Here is an 18,307-nt window from a genome sequence, read left to right on the forward strand (position 1 = left end):
ACCATTATTGAAGTGATTAAAATCAAGGATGTGCAAGAGGCCAGAAGTGAGGAGCACAGAGATCATGAAGGCTTGTGGGAGTTGAAAATACAGAAATAAGGAGGGTTGAGGCTAAGGAGGGAATTAGAAAATAGTGATGAGGATTTTAAAAATTGAGGTGTTGTCGGACAGGGAGCAAGTGAAGGTCAGCAAGCACAGTCATGAAGGATGAACAGAACTTGAAGTGAGTTAAGATATGGGCACTAATTAAAAATGAATAATTATGTAATAGGGATATTAGAAACAGGAGATAATTGGCAGATTTATATTGCAGTCAATAATATATTTAGGAATGATAAGGAAGGGCAAAGTGATGTGGGAGGGGAGTGGGGTAGCTGTGTTAATTAGAATCAACTTAACAGATGTAGTGAGAAAAGGCGTAACTAACAAAGAGCTACAAACAGAATGCATATGGATTGAGAAAAGGGATAGGAAGGGATTGTTCACACTATTTGAGATACATGACAGACCAACAAACAGTGCAAAGGAAGTGGCAGAAACAAGTGAGCAAATGTATGTAAGAAAGTAAAAAACACAGAATTGAAATAATCTACCTTAAAATAAACTGACAGCAAGGAGGAGTGAAAGGAGACTGGGGAATTTATATTCTGATCCAGCATGTAAGAAGTCCAACAAGAGAGGAGGCACTGCTAGACCTAGCAATAGGAAATTAACCTGATCAGATAAAAGAGGTACGCATGCGAGAGCATCAGGAGAGTAATGATCACAATACCATAATGTTTAAGATAATGATCGAGAGAGTTATAGATGGTTCAGAGGGCAAAGTAATAGATTAGACAAAAAAATCAACAATGAAGGGGGGAAGGATGGAGAAAAGTATTGGCAGGCAAAGAAATAGAATGTTAGTGGTCAATATTTAAAGAGGAGATCAATAGAGTTCTGGAGAAATATATTCCATTAAAGAAAAACAGACTACCCAAGAATAAGATGCCATGGATAAATAAAGAGGTGAGGATAAAATTGAATCTGAAGAAAATGGCATACACAAAGTACATAAACAATAAAGGTGAGGATGTCAAGAGGCAATCTGATAAGTTTAGGAAAGAGGTTAAAAAGACGTTTATGAAGGCGAAAAGGAAATATGAAGTGAAAATATCAATGAAAAGAAATAGTAAAGCATTCTATAGGCACAAAAGTACAAAATACAATTAAGGCTAAGAGGTGAGCAAGGTATAGGAGTTGACACTGAAATGGTATGGGTACTCAATAGGTAATTCTCTCAGCTTTCACTGAAAAGGCTCACCAAGAGGAAATAACTGCAGAAGAAGTCAACAAGGATATAACAATTGATATAATAGAAATAAAGGAATGCTAGACATCTATCAAAAACTATAGAGCAAAAGATCTCGGGTCAATTATCTTGTAATCTGTGGTACAAAAGAAGCTACAAAACATTGTAGCCTGGCATGTCCTTTAGGTTGTGCTGTTTTTCTCAGCACCCTAATTTGGCCAAACCAGTGCTAAAGATCATGTATCTTCAAGCACAAATTACGTCCAGAGCAAATAAAATTCCCTTGATGTTTTGCATTATTTTATTTTAAAAAGCTGTGCTAGAAGCTGGCCTGCCCACAAACTGGCCATGCCCTCCAGATCTAATTAATCACCATTGTGAGTTTCTGCTAATTACTCCTCTTTGCAGGCTTTTGGAGAAGTTTTTTAAATTAAGCTATTTTTGCGAGGGTGGTATCAGGACAATAATAGATATTTTAAAAGCTTTTGAATGTAATTGTTGGTAACTTATTAATAAAGTGATGACTGCTACGCGATTATATCTAGAAAATGGTTCTGTATAGTCTTTTAAATCATTTTCAGTTATTCAAATCAGATTACAAACAGGCAAATTTGACACTCTGGGCTAGATTTTCCTTATGGGGCAGGGAGGCGAGGCCAGGACTCTTTTGAATTTCAAGCCTGACCCTGGGGTAAAATGATCACTTATTGGGATTTCATGGAGGTATTCTCTTAATTGGCATGGAGACAGCTTCCCAGTCTAATTAGGGGAGCTGGGCTCTGTTCCAGACCGTGATGGGAGGAGTGCACATTTAATTCTAGCCGCACTTCTCCACAGGTCATAACAATATTTCAAATGTTTAATTCGCCCACAAAACTGGCCAGTTGCTCCCTGCATAATAAGACTCTAATCAGGCTTTTTTCAGTAAACACCATAAGGTGTTTAGGAGCAGAAGTAAGCCATTTGGCCCATCGAGCCTGCTCCACCATTCAATGAGATCATGGCTGATCTGATAACCCTCAAATCCACTTTCCTGCCTTTTCCCCATAATCCTTGATTCCTTTACTGATTAAAAATCTGTCTATCTCAGCCTTGAAGTATACTTAACAACTCAGCCTCTACAGCCCTCTATGGTAAAGAATTCCACAGATTCACCACCCTCTGGGAGAACAAATTCCTCCTCATCTCTGTCTTAAATGGGCGACCCCTTACTCTGAGATTATGCCCTCTACTCCTGGACTCTCCCACAAGGGGAAACAACCTCTCAGCATCTACACTGTCAAGCTCCCTAAGAATCTTATATTTTTCGATAAGGTCACCTCTCATTCCTCTAAACTCCAATGAGTACAGGCCCAACCTACTCAACCTCTCCTCATAAGAAAATCCCTCCATACCCGGGATCAACCTAGTGAAATTTCTCTGCACTGCCTTCAAGATCAATATATCTTTGGGACCAAAACTATTCACAGTATTCTAGGTGTGGTCTAACTAGCACCTTGTATAGTTTTAGCAAGGCTTCCTTTTTTTTATACTCTATTCCTTTTGAAATAAAGGTCAACATTTCTATTACCTGCTGAACTCGTATGCTAGCTTTTTATGATTCATGCATGAGGACCCCCAAACCCCTCTTTGCTGCAGCTTCCTGCAGTCTTTCACTATTTAAATAATATTCAGCTCCTCCATTCTTACTGTTAAAGTGCATAACCTCACATTTTCCTACATCATATTTCATCTGCCAAGTTTTTGCCCACTCACTTAACCTATTTATATCCCTCTGTAGGCTCTTTATGTCACCCTCAATCTTGGCAATAGTACATTCACTTCCCTCATCCAAGTCATTAATATATATTGTAAATAATTGTGGCCCCAGCACTGATCCCTGTGGCAATCTACTAGTTACAGGTTGCCATCCTGAAAATTCCCCCCTTATTCCAACTCTCTGTCTTCAATTAGTTAGTTAATCCTCTATCCATGCTAATATACGATCCCCAACACCATGGGCTCTTATCTTATTAAGTAGCCTTATGTACCGTACCTTATTGAACACCATTTGGAAATCCAAATATATTACATCTACTGGTTCCCCTTTATCTATCCTGCTTGTTACTGCTTCAAAGAACTTTAATAAATTTGTTAGGCATGATTTCCCTTTTATGAAGCCATGCTGACTCTGCTTAATTAGATTATGTATTTCTAAATGCTCTGCTATTACATCCTTTATAATAGACACTAACATTTTCCCAATGACAGATGTTAAGCTAACTGGCCTATAGTTATGTTTTTTTGTTTCCCTCCCTTTTTGAATGAGGGTTGAATAATACATTGACAGCTTTCCAATCCTCTGGGACTTTTCCAGAATCTAAGGATTCTTGGGAGATTACTACCAGTGCATCTACCGTCTCTGTAGCTCCTTCCTTTTAATATCCTAGAATGCAACCCATCAGGTCCAGGGGACATATCGGTCTTCAGCCCCATTAGTTTCCCTTGTACTTTTTCTCTAGTGATAGTTATTGTATTTATTTCCTCTTCTCCTTTTTCCCCTTGATTATTTAGTAATTTTGGAATTCTATTGGTGTCTTCTACTGTGAAGACTGAAGCAAAGTATTTATTCAACTCCTCTGCCATTTCCTGTTTCCCCATTATTATTTCCCCAGCCTCGTTCTCTAAGCGGCCCATGTTCACTTTGGCCTCTCTCTTCCTTTTTATATATTTAAAGAAGCTCTTACTGTCTGTTTTTATATTACTTGCTAGTTTACCCTCAAATTTTATTTTCTCCCTTTTTATTTTAGTTATCTTTTGTTGGTTTTTAAAACTTTCCCAATCCTTTGGCTTACCGCTAATCTTTGCCACAGTGTATGTTTTTTCTTTCAATTTGATACTATCCTTAACTTCCTTGGTTAACCACGTTTGGTTTATCCTCTTCCTAAAATCCTTTTTCCTCACTGGGATATATCTTTGTTGTGAGTCATGAACTATTTTCTTAAATGTCTGCCGTTGCTCATCAACCGCCTTTTCTGCTAAACTCCTTTCGCAGTCCACTCCAGCCAACTGTGTCCTTATTCCTTTTGAAATACCCTTATTTAAATTTAGCATAGTTGTTTCCGACCCAAGTTTCTCACTCTCAACCTGAATGCTTGATTCTGTCATGTTATGGTCACTGTTTCCGAAGGGAATCTTTTACTCTGAGGCTATCTATTAAACCTGCCTCATTACACATTACCAGATCCAAAATAGCCTGATCCCTGCTTGGATCCACAACATATTGTTCTAGGAAACTGTCCCAAATACACTCTATGAATTCTTGCTCATGGCTACCTTTGTCAATTTGATTTTCCCAATCTACATGAAGATTAAAGTCACCTATGATTAATGTACTGACTTTTTCACATGCCCTCATTATCTCCTGATTTGTTCTCTGTCCTACAGTATAGCTACTGTTAGGGGGCCTATAGACTACTCCCGCCAGTGTCATCTTCCCCTTGTTATTTCTTACCTCCATCCACATGGATTCTACGTCTTTCAATCTAAGATCATTTCTTGCTGATGTGCTTATTCCATGTTGTACTAACAAAGCTACCCCACCACCCTTTCCTTCCTGCCTGTCCTTTGAAAAGTCACATACCCCCTGAATATTTAGTTCCCAGCTTTGATCTCCTTGTAACCATGTCTCCATAATGGTTATAAGATCATACCCATTAACCTCTATTTGTACTGTTAATTTGTTTATTTTGTTCTGAATACTATGTGCATTTAAGTAAAGAGCCATTAATTTTGCCTCTTTACCACGTTTTCCCCCATTGACCCTATTTGCTGTTTTTTATGTTTGTACACTCTTCCCTTCCTGTCACACTCTGGGTATCATTACTTAAATAGCTGCCCTGCATTTCTGCCATATCCTTTTGCTTTGTAAACCTACATATCCCCTCTCCAGAACCCTCCCTTCCCCCCATTTAGTTTAAAGACCTCTACAGCCCTAGTTATCCAATTCACCAGGACATTGGTCCCAGCACGGTTCAAGTGAAGCCCGTCCCACCAGAACAATTCCCTTCTACCAAGTACTGGTGCCAGTGGCCCATGAACTGAAACCCATTCCTCCCACATCAATCTTTGAGCCACGCATTTATCTCCTTGACTTTATTTACCCTATTTCAGTTTGCCCGTGGCTCAAGTAGCAATCCTGAAATTATTACCTTGGAGATTCTGCTTTTTAATTTAGCTCCTAACTGTTCATATTCTTTCAGCAAAACCTCCTTTCAAGCCCCATCAACGTCGTTGGTACCAACGTGGATGATGACAACTGGATCCCTCCCCTCCCACTCCAAATTCCTGTACAGCCCTGAGGAGATGTCCTTAACCCTGGCACCAGGCAGGCGACACAGCCTTTTGGACTCGTACTCACAGCTGCAGAGAACAGTATTGATCCCCCTAATTATACTGTCCCCTACCACTACTACATTCCTATTTCCTCCCCCCACTTCAATGGCTCCCTGTACCACAATGTTGTGCTCAGTTCGCTTATCTTCCCTGCAGACTCCACTCTCATCCACACAGCTTGCAAGAACCTCGTAACTGTTGGACAATTTCAGGGGCTGAGGCTCCTTGAACGCTACCCCCTGGGACCCCATACCTGACTCAACTGCAGTCACACCCTCCTGTCCCTGATCACAGACCAAATTTGAATTACCTAACCTGAGGGGTATGACCACCTCCTGGAGAAAAGTGACCAGGTAACTCTCCCCCTCCCTGATTTGGCGCAACGTCTGCTGCTCAGACTCCAGCTCCTTAAAATCGGATCCAAAATTCCTCGAGCTACAAACACTTACTAAAGATGTGTTCATTCTGGATCACCTTGGTATACAGCTGTACCCACATGCTGCAGCAGCAACACATCGCCCATCCTGCCATCACTATCATATTTTATTTAATTTATTATTTAATTATGCTAGTATCCCTGATCTTTACATTTGAAGAATCTCCTGCTCTTTACACTTTATTGTAATTAATTTTTTTACACCAGTATCAATTTTATACTTAAGCTACTTTTAATAAGAAGAGGGAAAAAAGACTAGAGACCTAAACACAAACTAAAGACCCTACTGTTAATTTAAAGACTAGAAATACTCGCTGTTGGCCAGGGGCTGCAGCTGAATTGTTGACACAGGCAAAAGCAACTTTTGACCTGAAGTAACCTGAGTCCAGTTGCTGGCCTGAGTAACTTTTGAAACCTGACTCCAGTCACTGGGTCCGAACTGGCTGGAACTGGTTTTAAAGTAGCTGAGTGTCTTGAAGACAAAGGAAATGTGATGAGTCCTTATTTAGAAAAGGAGAAACAAGGTGATACTGCAAGTCTTGGAACAGAGCCAATGAGAATGTGCCACAGATCAGGCAAGCAGGCCTAAACCAACGGGAAAGAGACAGCACAGCCTGAAGAGATGAGATTCAATATAATACTGGGAGGATTTCGGGCATGGAGCAGCGAGATTCTCCGCGGAGACCAACCATCGTAAAAGCAGAAGAACCTACGTCAGCAATGTAGAGACGTAAGAGAGAGAGAACGGAACGCCTGGCCAGCGTCAGCTCTCCTTTTCGGGTATTGGCTTTTATATTCTGTGACCACTCAGGGAGTGTCAGAGAAACTTAGTGGGTGTGCGTTTAGATCCTAGTTTTGGATATAAAACTGTATAACCTGCTGTAAACTGCATGTCTATATTTAACCAGATATATAAGCTAAATGTAGATGATCTAACAATGTGAATAAAGCGAATTTAGAGTTAAGAGAGAATTGACTCTTCTCCTCTTTGTACTAAGCCAATAACCGTTACTGGTGAACCTCCGGCAACACTCGCCAATCCTACTCACCAATCTGCTGCTTTCCCTGCACTTGCGTCATGTTGTAGTTCATGACATCACTCTGCCACTGGACTCATGGCAGTTAGGCCTCTCAACCCATGCCTTTTATCCTGTCCCGCTCACCTCTCACTCAAAATATACTATTTTGAGCCTTAGGAATAGAATAAACCTTAATCACTTACCAGATACTCACCAATTTACCAGCTTCTTCTCCTATAGCAGAGCAAGAATCAACTCCTGGAGGCTGAAAAAGTTTTGCAAAAGTAACCAAACACGTCTTTCCCTTCCTCCGCTTAAGTCCCTGAGGTGCTCAAATCCGGTACTCTATTGTAAGTTGCACTCAAGACAAACAATTACTTTGAAGCTATCTCAGGCCATTGATCTAACAGAATTCTGCTCACAATAGATCTAGAAGTTCTTTCAGGTGGATTTTTTGGTGAAACAGCCCTTGTTGATTCTTATTTATCATAACTTTGCAGACTTTCATAAAAATAATTTATTATAAAACCAACTACTTTTTAAAAACAAGTTAATAAACTGGTTAACATACATGTTGTAGTTTATAAGTGTAATGAATTTCCCCTTTGAAAAAACGGATATTCGAACTCCTTTGCACAGACACAAACACAAAGCAGGACAAAACAAATAGACTCCTCAGCAGAGGCTGGAGTATGGGAAAGTTTCTTATAAAAGGATAAAATTTGAAGAGATCTGAACACCGCTGATCTAACAATTCTGCTCATGGTAGATCTGGAAGTTCTTTCTGGCAGATTTTTTGGTAAAACCGTCCTCGATGACTTATTTATCACAACTTTGCATGCTTTCAAAAAAACAGATGCGTTATCCTGATCAGACATTTCTGAGGAAAGTTTAACACAAAGGTGGGGTGGAGAGAAGAAAGAGTTTTTTCCTTGCAGTTTGCTTCTAAGGCACACTGTAAATAACATATCTTTTTATTTCAGTTGGACTGTGGATTAAAATTATAATGGCTGCAGTTTGAAATATATGTCTACCAGAATAGTGTGAGGGATATATGCAATGTTCCTGTCCTGGAACAGTGTGTCATGAAAGACAGGATGGTGCCGAGGAAGAGTCCGACCGAACTGGGAACTGTCTGGCAACAATATTTTAATTGGCTCCTAACCAAGTGACCAGGGTTTGTGTGAGAGCAGTGCAGCAGAGAAAAAAAGCTTCTAGCCTGAAAAGAGAAAAGACCTAAAGCCTCTATCTCCTGTGTGTGTAAGATTCCAGTAGTTCTACATAATAGCTAGCTGTTTCTTTTTCCTCATATCTCTATAACCTACTCTCTCTCTCCAAAAAGCCCCTGTCAAGAGAAAAAGGGGACGATCACTGTTAGAGACATTGAAAAGCAAGTGCTCAACCAGTGAACTAAAGATTGAAAGTATTGGGAAGACTACCTTATGTCATCAACAAAGAACTGAAAGGAACTTGGGAGACATCAATCAAAATCAACCCATCGAATCCTGCACTCTGGAATTGAACTGTTTCAACCCACCCTTAAGATCCATATTTTTGTGTGTCTCATGCGTTTTATATGTGTGTGTATGGGGATTTAAGAAGGGGTAGAGTTTAGATTATAGAGTTAGAAATTAGCAGTTCATATTTCTTTCTTTTTCCACAATTTGTTCAATACATAGTTATTTACTTAATAAGTTTACAAACCTGGATCCCGTATTGTGTTAACCTGAATTAAACCATTAGGTCATTTGATCAAACTTTTCACATTTGGGGTGGCTTGAGGAGCAGTGGGGCTTGATATTGCAGTGCGCTATCCCCAATGAGTCGTGACAACGCCCACACTCTCAGAGTTTTCAATAGTAAGATGTTCAAAGAATACTTCTTAGGCTAGGTGTTTTTAACCAATCAGCAAGAGTCTTTAGCCTGACAACAGCAGATTTTAGTTAATTTAGAAAAACAAAGTATCTCTCCCCTCACCAGGTGTCCTTGCTGGACATCTATCTTGACCCATGGTTTCTTAAAGAATGACATAGTCACAACCCCGAATTAATATTGCAAGTGTTTAAAAATAATTCAAGAGGAAGAATGTCCAAAATTCAAATGTCTTTCAAATTTTCCAAAAATGGATTCCTCACAGCTCTCAAAGCTGGAGGCCCATGCACAGTCTCCTGCCCACTGCCCCCACAACAACTCCCCCTAACTTGTCCAACCTTCAGCAATGTTCATCTTTATCCTGCAAGAGAGATGGAAGTATGATAGTAAGTGTGGTGTGATATGTTTGCATTCTGCAGTTCTAAATAAAGGCTGAATAGTTGACAGTGTCTCCAAGCTGTGAGATGTGTGTGAGGCCTGCAGGAGTGCTAAGTGTGTGAAGGTTGGGAGGAGCAGCAGACTGTAATTGTAACATAAGAGACCATTTCAATATGGGGGTGGGTACCACTCTACAGGCTGGCATGTGACTGCTCCTGCACCCCAGGCAAACAATGAGGGCTCCTATCATACGGGAAACTCTATTCAGCCTTTATTTAGAACTGCAGAACGCAAACATATCACACCACACTTACTATCATACGGGAAACTCAATGTCGACTAGAAAATTCTAGTCGGCCTCCTTTAATTGGACTAAACAAAGCTTTTAAACAGTCTAATCAGCTCCCACCACATGAATACTGGTAGTACTGCCATCTGTGAACTCTCTTTTGTTAAAATGGATGGAACCACAAAAGGTGTCAGGAAACTGGCAGCTGTCCGGGTATTTTCAAGCCCTGTCTGCCTCCATTCTCACTCCCAGCAGGGCCTGAAAATTTATTCCTTTAATGAAAAATGCTTTTTTTTTGCAATATAGAATATTCAGCTGTATTCAACAGATCATATTAGCCCTCTTAATCTATCAAGTTTTTTTTAAAAGCACATTATTTTATAAAATAATTATGTTCTCAAGCAATACTCAATTGTGCTGGTTCATGACAGATTTTATGCCTGCAATATATAAATGGGTTTGAACAGAAACTTGAGGGGAGAAAGAGACTTCTTAAAACAAGGCGATTTTGGACACAATTAGCGCCTATTTGCCTAAAGCAGAAACTCTGCTCCCTCCAGAAAATACATATAGCATTTGTTTCTAAAAACAAGGCCACGTGTAACCAACCTTATTGAATATAATGAAGAAATAAGAGTGGTCAAGCACAGTGCAGTGGGTATAGTTTACCTGGGCTTTCAAAAGGCATTCATTGAAGTCCTGCAGAAGAGACTCATTCCAAAGGTCAAGGCATGTGGTCTGAGGAGCCATGTAACAGAATAAATTGAATGATGGACAAAAAAGGAAATAGAGGGTAGGAGTAAAGGGAGGTGGGAAGTGGATCCCACACGTATCCATGCTGGTGTCACGGTAAATCACCATACACATAAATGGTTAGGAATTAGAAATTAGGGATACATTGTCAAAATTTGCAGACTTATGTGGATGGCCAATATTATGGAGGACTACATCCATCCTCCTGTCTATTACTTTAGTGACGTCTTCAAAAAATCCTACTAGATTCATCAGGTATGACCTACCCTTTTCAAATCCATTATCTACCTTTCATAATGATGGTAAGCACAGCCTCCTGCCCATTGCCCCCACAACAACTCCCCCTAACACCTCCGGCCTTCAGCAACTTATCACCTTACTCTGCGAGTGAGATGGAAGTATGATAGTAAATGTGGTGTGATATGTTTGCATGCTGCAGTTGTCAAGGTTGAATAACTGACAGTGTCTTCAAGCTGTGAGATGTGGGTGTGAGGCCTGCATGAATGCTAAGTGTCTGAAGCTAAGTTGAAGCTATGAATGTGTGTTATGAATCCTGATTGATAATAGATGAGTGATGAGGTTATGATGTACTGAACAGTGCATGAGGCTAGCAGTACTGTTGGTGGGATATGGAATATATTTGTGTGGCTTCATTCAAGTCCTTGGGGATACACTCCTGACATTGATCGCCACAGCAATTTGTTCCCATTGCCTTCTCAGAGCTTGTCCGGAGGCCTCTTGACCCCTTGTGGACAGAGGGCTTCTCTGGTCCTGCACCCTTCCTACACTAAGGTCCCCTGTGCCATATCAGAGAATCTTGGAGCCCACTCTTTGCCATGTTGTGCCATTCCTGTATCTTTCTCAGGTCCAAGTTACTTCTGCAATGAATTCCAGCACCAGCTCAAGCCAAATTTCACCTCACCTTGAAGAATTCAGGCTTGCATTAAGTTGGGAAGGCTAGCTTCAATTCATGTTAGTCTTTAGCTGGCCATTTAAACATTCAACAAATGTGTTTGAGTCTTTCCCCAAGGAAAATGACCACTGCATCGCCTCTGGGAAAAATTGTGACACATCCTTGACTCCAATCATCTTTTTCATTAAGTTTTCACTGAGAACAATATCATTTCCACTGAAAACCATAGTGACTCATGCTTAGATTATGCTATAATTTCTTAAAGGATTATGATTTCAGCAAGAGCACTTCCAGCATCCATAGATGTAAATTTAATTCCTACCGTAATGTGTAGTTTTCATGGCTTTTAAACACTATAAATTTTTGAAGTCAGTTTAACATAATTATATTTACAAGATTTGGTTTATAGCTTTGGTAATGTGATGGCATCTGCCCATCTCGGAGACAATGGACTGTGCCCAGGATGTATGTCACTTCTGGATTGGACGGGCATCTGTTGTGCCTGTAGAAGCCAATTCATGAGTAGCACTCCCTTCCACAGCTGGCACAGATGGTCCAAAGTCGACTTGATTTTTTTTTCTTTCTGGCAGGCTGTATTTCCTGCCATCCGATCATTTCTTTTATCCTCTGCTTTATCCATGCCCTCCTGACTGCTCGTCTCCAGGCACTCCAGTCAGCAGCAAGAACTTCCCATGCATTGATTCCAATCCAGGTCAACTTGAGTTCTCGCTTGCAGACATCCTTGAAAGCAAGCTCACCATAGTGCATGCCTTTGAGAATGTGGTCATCATCCATTCGGCTCACATGACCCAGCCAAGAGAGTTGCCACTGGCTCAAGGGCAAATGTGCTGGGGATCCCTGCACACTGGTGTGCTTCCATAGTCAGAATTCTGTATTTCCAGGAGACATCTGAGGCAATGGAGGTGGAAGCTGTTCAGCCGCTTTCTTGTCTTGCATAAGTTGTAAAGGGGGCCGCTGAAAACACGTGTCTGGTACACAGAGCGTTGTATTTTCAGTTCTTTTGCTGTTGATGCACACTCGACTTCTCAACTTTGACATGACAGCTGCGGCCTTGGCCATCCTGGTGCTGATTTTGGTATCAAGGGATAGGTTGCTGGTAATTGTTCATCCGAGGTATGTGAAACTGTTGACAGCCTCCAGGGTGAGGTATTATTTTTATTATTATTATTATTATGAGGATTTTTAGGCTCAATTTTGACTCAAGGTGCATGGGTTTTGAATTGATTAAAATCTTGCCCAAGTTATCTTTGAAATCCGGTTGTAGTTAAGTAAATTCTTTACTAGTGTACAATTGTCCCTTTGAGTGGCTTTGACTAGCAATTATATGCACTACATTTAGCTTAGTTGGAAACAATGCTTTTACTTAAATTCTGTAAGGAATTCAGAGTAAACACTGTGGACTAGCTAATTATTTTGTAGCCGACCTAGTTCCATCACACCAAAATGCTGACTTTTCCATCAAGTCCAAGAAACCTAACTTCTTCTCCTCCCATGACTGATATGCGACTTTTTCTTGTCAAATTACTTATCAACAATCTACTTGTGTATTAAAAGAATTGTTATGAGTATTCTTCATTGTTATCTGTATTCTCTCCATTGTATGTGAAAATGTTTGGACTGCGGTTGTTACAAAGCTGAGATATACATGAATAAATGTTTAGGAGAAAATATTGACCAAGGTCCACACAATACATTATAAGCAATATGTTATTTTTAACAATGCAAATGTTATGCTCATTGTGTTCTGTGCAACTCGCCCATATGAGGCTGCTGGTTCTTCACAGCTGTAATTTTGTTTTTTGACAATGATTTTAATTTACTTTCCTTCATATGCCAGGTTGTTGATATCTTATCAAATATTGATTCTTACTCTGCATAAGCCTGTTTTGCGTTTCCAGTTAATTGGAAAATTATTGCCTGCTAAATGCAAACATACACCAATGGGCAAGGTCTGATTGGAAATGTGTATGTCTATCATTCTTTGCATAGGTTTAAAAAATCATTACTGTGAACAAATCAATTTTTTATCTTTTGTCTAATTTAGTTATTTCTCCATTTTAATCAAAGCAAATGATAGGAATAATAGACAACAGTGTTCTTCAGAATTTACTGTTTGGCTTTTCAAACTTAAAAGGAAAGGAACTTTTTCTTCTCTCATGCAAAAAGGTGAAATCAAGTTATATTCTATCAAAAATAGCTTCCTGAGAGTTTGCTTAATAGCCAGGATTTCCATTCCAGAGTCAGGAACCCAATGCTGGGCCCAGTTCTGGGTCCTGGCCCCTGCACAACATGTTCCAAACATGACCACCTCAGTTTTTAGTGTCAGTTAATTAATGGTCAGGGAGTGGCCCATGGGCCAATTAAGGATGGTAGGTGGGCTCATGAAGTTGGCTTTGGGGGGCTCTCCAGCAGACATATTGATGAGAGAGAGGATGCCTTAACTTGGAAAATGTCAGATATTTTTCACCTTAAAATAGCCACATCTGTCTGTCCTTGACCGAGGAAGGGCAACCTGTACAGAGATTGCCCAGCAGCCACAGTCGTGGCCTGATGGTCAATATGGATGCAGGTGTTGGTTCCTTCATGAGGTCACCTTGGTGCATTGATTGTGCATTGGCCCATTTTGCAAAACCCACATGCTGACTGGAAATCCCAGTCGGCGTGGAAAAGAACCTTAAGCCCCTTAGCTACCCTCAATTGGCTACCTGCTGCTTGCTGACCTCAACACAGCCTCTCTAAAAATGGTTTGGAGTTGGGCTCATGGCGCCGAATTGGCACAAGTGGATTGCTTTGTTCAGAATTGTGTCGAGCTTCTTTAGAGCTGCTGTTATCCAGGTAAGTGAGAGTTATGCCATCACATTCCTTACTTGCGGCTTGTAGATGATGGACAAGCTTTGGGAAGTCGGGAGATGAGTTACTCACTGCAGAAACCCCGGCCTCTAACCGGCTCATGAAACCATGAGATTTACTTGCTCCAGTTAAGTTTCTGATCAATAGTAGCCCTCGGAATAGTAATGCTGGGAGATTCGGCAATAGTAGTGCCATTGAATGTCAAGGAAAGTGTGATTCAGGAGGATGACAAATGGTTTATGGTCTGTCCCAATTTGGAATGGTAATCCCATCAAATAACCTGAGAAGCTCTCTGATGCCCAGTTCACTGCCAATGCTTCTTTCTGTTTAGTTGCATAACATTACCTCCAGGGCGTTGACAGAAATGGAGCAAAGTAGGCTGGCTTTCTGTTGCCATCCTTCTGCACTTGAATGAGTACGGCTCCAATGCCTGCTGAGGATGCACCAGTGGCTACCATCATGGGCAATCTTGGATCATAATGTGCCAGTGCATCTGAAGAGATGAGCCTTTCCTTTATATGTTGAAATGTGTTGGTTTGCTCAATGCCCCAAAACCACTGGCCCTTTCATAAAAGGCTTTCAAATGTTTAGTAACTGTAGCTAAACTTGGAATAAATTTGCCAACCGGATTGACCATTCTGAGGAACCTCTGAACATCAGTAACACTCTGGTTGTGGAAAGTTGTTGATGGCTTTCCTCTTTTGAGGGTCTACCATTATGTCCTGTCATTGTATGATGTGTCCCAAGAATTTAATGGTAGTTTTTGCAAATCTATGTTTCTCATTTAAGCTGAGATCTGCCCCTTGTAATGCTTTGAGAACTTCACAAGCTCTGTGATCATGCTCCCATCTTATCGCACCATGGATAAGCACATCATCCATGTGAGACAATACTCCTTGTTTGCCTTCCAAAATGTTTGACGTAGTTCACTGGAATATCTCTGGCGTCGTTGATAGCGTGAAGGGAAGGCAGTTAAAACAGAATCATCCAAGTAATGAAATAAATGTTGTTAACAGCCTGGACTCCTGGTTGAGGAGTATTGGCCAAAACCTGCTATTAGCGTCAAGTTTAATGAAGAGGATGCTGTTGACAAGTTTTGCCAAGCTGTCATCCACTGACGCCATAATATGGGTTTTTCTCTGGACTGATTTGTTTAAATGCATGAGGTCTATACAAAGCCTGAGCTGACCATTCAGTTTGGGGGCTGTTATGGGCTCCAAACACCACCGAGTTAGATCCATTATAGGTAATTTGACACCTCCATGTAACGTTCTGTTGAGTTACTCTTTAACTTTGGTAGTAATGGTTGTGGTACCCTCCTGGGAGTGCATAGCTATACAGGCTTAGCATCTTGAAGCAAAGTAATATGGTATTCATGCTTAAGCTTACCAAGCCTCTGAAAGAGCTGTGGGAATTCTTGGTGGAATTCTGTCCCATTGTCTTGTTATAAGACTTTGTCCACTTTTTGCAGAATACCCATTGCATGCATGCATTTCTGTTCAGTAAAGAAATACTTTGATTGTGCCAGACATAGAGGGTCTCGGTCATCTGTCACCCCTTCTGGTGAAGGGTGGCAGTTATCTGACCTAGCTTTTACTTGAAGATTTGCACACCTGGACCTTATGGTTTAATGTTTGATGGCTGGATGGGAACTATGTTGAGCCAAGCCAAATGATTAGCCAGTATTGAAACACCAGCTCCAACGTCAAGTTTAAAGTCAGTTTTAAAGTCTTTAACTTCCAAAGTGATGGACCAAAAGTCTTGTTCATGATCCTTTACATCTCCAGGAAATCTGTGATGTCATTTCTTTGCTTATTCCCAATTTTTTGAATTTTCTGCGTGTCATAGATATTCTGTTGCTTTCTTCCTTTAATTACATTTTTAAACTTACAGAACTGCTTGAAGTGTCTGACCTTTCTGCATCGGGGAAGCTCTGTGCCCCCTGCTGGGCAATCTGTGCTGATTTTAGTGCCGCAGCGTAAACACCTCGAGATGGCTACTGTTGGGTGCCCTGCACTTTTGGCCATTTTGGCAGCCTTTTGAGTGGAAGCAGCCTGCTGGCTTTTGGCCTAGCCAACTGGCAGATTTGTCTGATGTTTCACTGTGTCGACGGATTATAGGCCAATTTTGCTCCTTAAGTTCGGCCTGCCTAGCATACTGAAGTGCTCAATTGAGTGTGAGGTCATCTTTTGTCTGCTAAGATTCTAACAGCTTTTTGTTGTAGACTCTGATGACAATGTGGTTGTGAATAAACTGATCTTTCAATGCACTATACTAGCAACAACTGGATAACCCACACTGGTCAGTCAGAAACGATTTGATGGATTCCCCTGGTCTTTGGGGTCTCTGATTGAATCACACTCGTTCAATTATGAGGTTCCAATTTGGACTAAAATACGCATAAAATGGTTTTAGGACAGTTTCAAAGTCTGTGAAGGTCCCTTCTAACCTTTGTCTCAGGAGGACATTGTCGGCAATAGGCCCTGCAGCATTGAGGAATGAACTGGCCTGGTGCTTCTGCTCTTTGTAATGCAAACCTGATACTGCTCGATACATTAGGAAGTTTTTTTTAATCAACTCCCAATATTGGCCTCTCTCTGAACCTTCAAAGTTTTTGAACAGCAATGGAAGGGGCAGTGACTGCTCGACTGGTGCTGACATCACTACCGATTCTTAGTGTGCCTCTCATCAAGGTGTATCTTCAAATTCTTGCTACAAACAAGTCTTCTTCCACTTTCTTGCCGTAGGTGTTCTGTTGATTGCACCAAATTGTTGTTAGATTGATGTCACCACTGCTGCTACCATGTTTTGTGTGTTGCCTCGTGACCTAATTTATACTGGGAAGGTTTCCCCCTACTCATGAGTAACTCTAGTCTGACTCAGGCAGGTTACTTCAAAACTACTTTATTTATACCATATTCCCTATATTCATGATAAGCTATGAGGTAAGCACATCTCTCTTATGTACAGACAATTCCATCTGCTCCACAGAGTCTCCAGCTCATGACCGCTGATGTCATTGTTACATCATGATACACATCACTAACTCATTAACCTAACTATAACTATAACTATTAACCCATTATGCTACTACATCTTTTGTGAGGTAGGATTTCAGCCAGTTGTGAGTTTTGCCCTGATTCCCATTAACTTCAGTTTTGCTTAGGCTCCTTGATGCTGCATTTGGTCAAATACTGCCTTGATGTCAAGTGCAGTCACTCTCATTTCACTTGTGGAATTCCGTTCCTTTGTTTATGTTGGGACCGAGGCTGTAATGAGCTCTGGAGCCGAGTGGCCCTTGTGGAATCCAAACTGAGCACTGTAGGTTATTGCTGAGTAAGTGCTGCTTGATAGCACTGCCGGTGACATCTTCCAACACTTTGCTGATGGTCAAGAGTATATAGATGGGATGGTAATTGGCTTTGTTCTGTTTTGTGGATCGGACATTCCAGGGCAATTTTGCACATTGTCTGGTAGACGTTGGTATTGCAGCTATACTGGAACAGCTGGCTAGGGGCTGGGCTAGATCTCGAGCATAAGTTTTCAATGCTATAGCTAGGATGTCCTTGGGGCCCATAGCCTTTGCTCTATTAAGTACACTCAACCATTTCTTGATATTATGTGGAGTGAATCAATTGGCTGTAGATTAGAAGCTGTGATATTGGGAAATCAGGAGGAGGCCAAGATCCATTCCATGCTGTCTGTAGATGGTTGCAAACACTTTATCCTTGTCTTTTGCACAGATGTGCTAGACTCCCCCATTATTGAGGATGGGGACATTTGTGGAGTCTTCTCCTCTTGTTCATTGTTTAATTGTTCACCTCTATTCACATTTGGATAATGGCAGGACTGCCGAACTTTGATCTGATCCATCAGTTGTGGGAATGCTTAGCTTTGTCTATAGCATACTGTGTCTGCTGTTTGGCATGCACATGGTCTTGTGTTGTAGTTTCACTAGGTTGGCATCTCATTTTCAGGTTCTCCTAGTGCTGTTCCTGGCATGTTCTACACTCTTTACTGTGGTATCAAGGAGCCCTAGCAAAACTGGAGTCATTGGGAATCAGGGGGAAAACTCTCAGCTGGTTGGAGTCATACTTAGCACAAAGGAAGA

The sequence above is a fragment of the Cetorhinus maximus genome, chromosome 13, assembly GCF_964194155.1.
Source record: "Cetorhinus maximus chromosome 13, sCetMax3.hap1.1, whole genome shotgun sequence".
Lineage (NCBI taxonomy): Eukaryota > Metazoa > Chordata > Chondrichthyes > Lamniformes > Cetorhinidae > Cetorhinus > Cetorhinus maximus.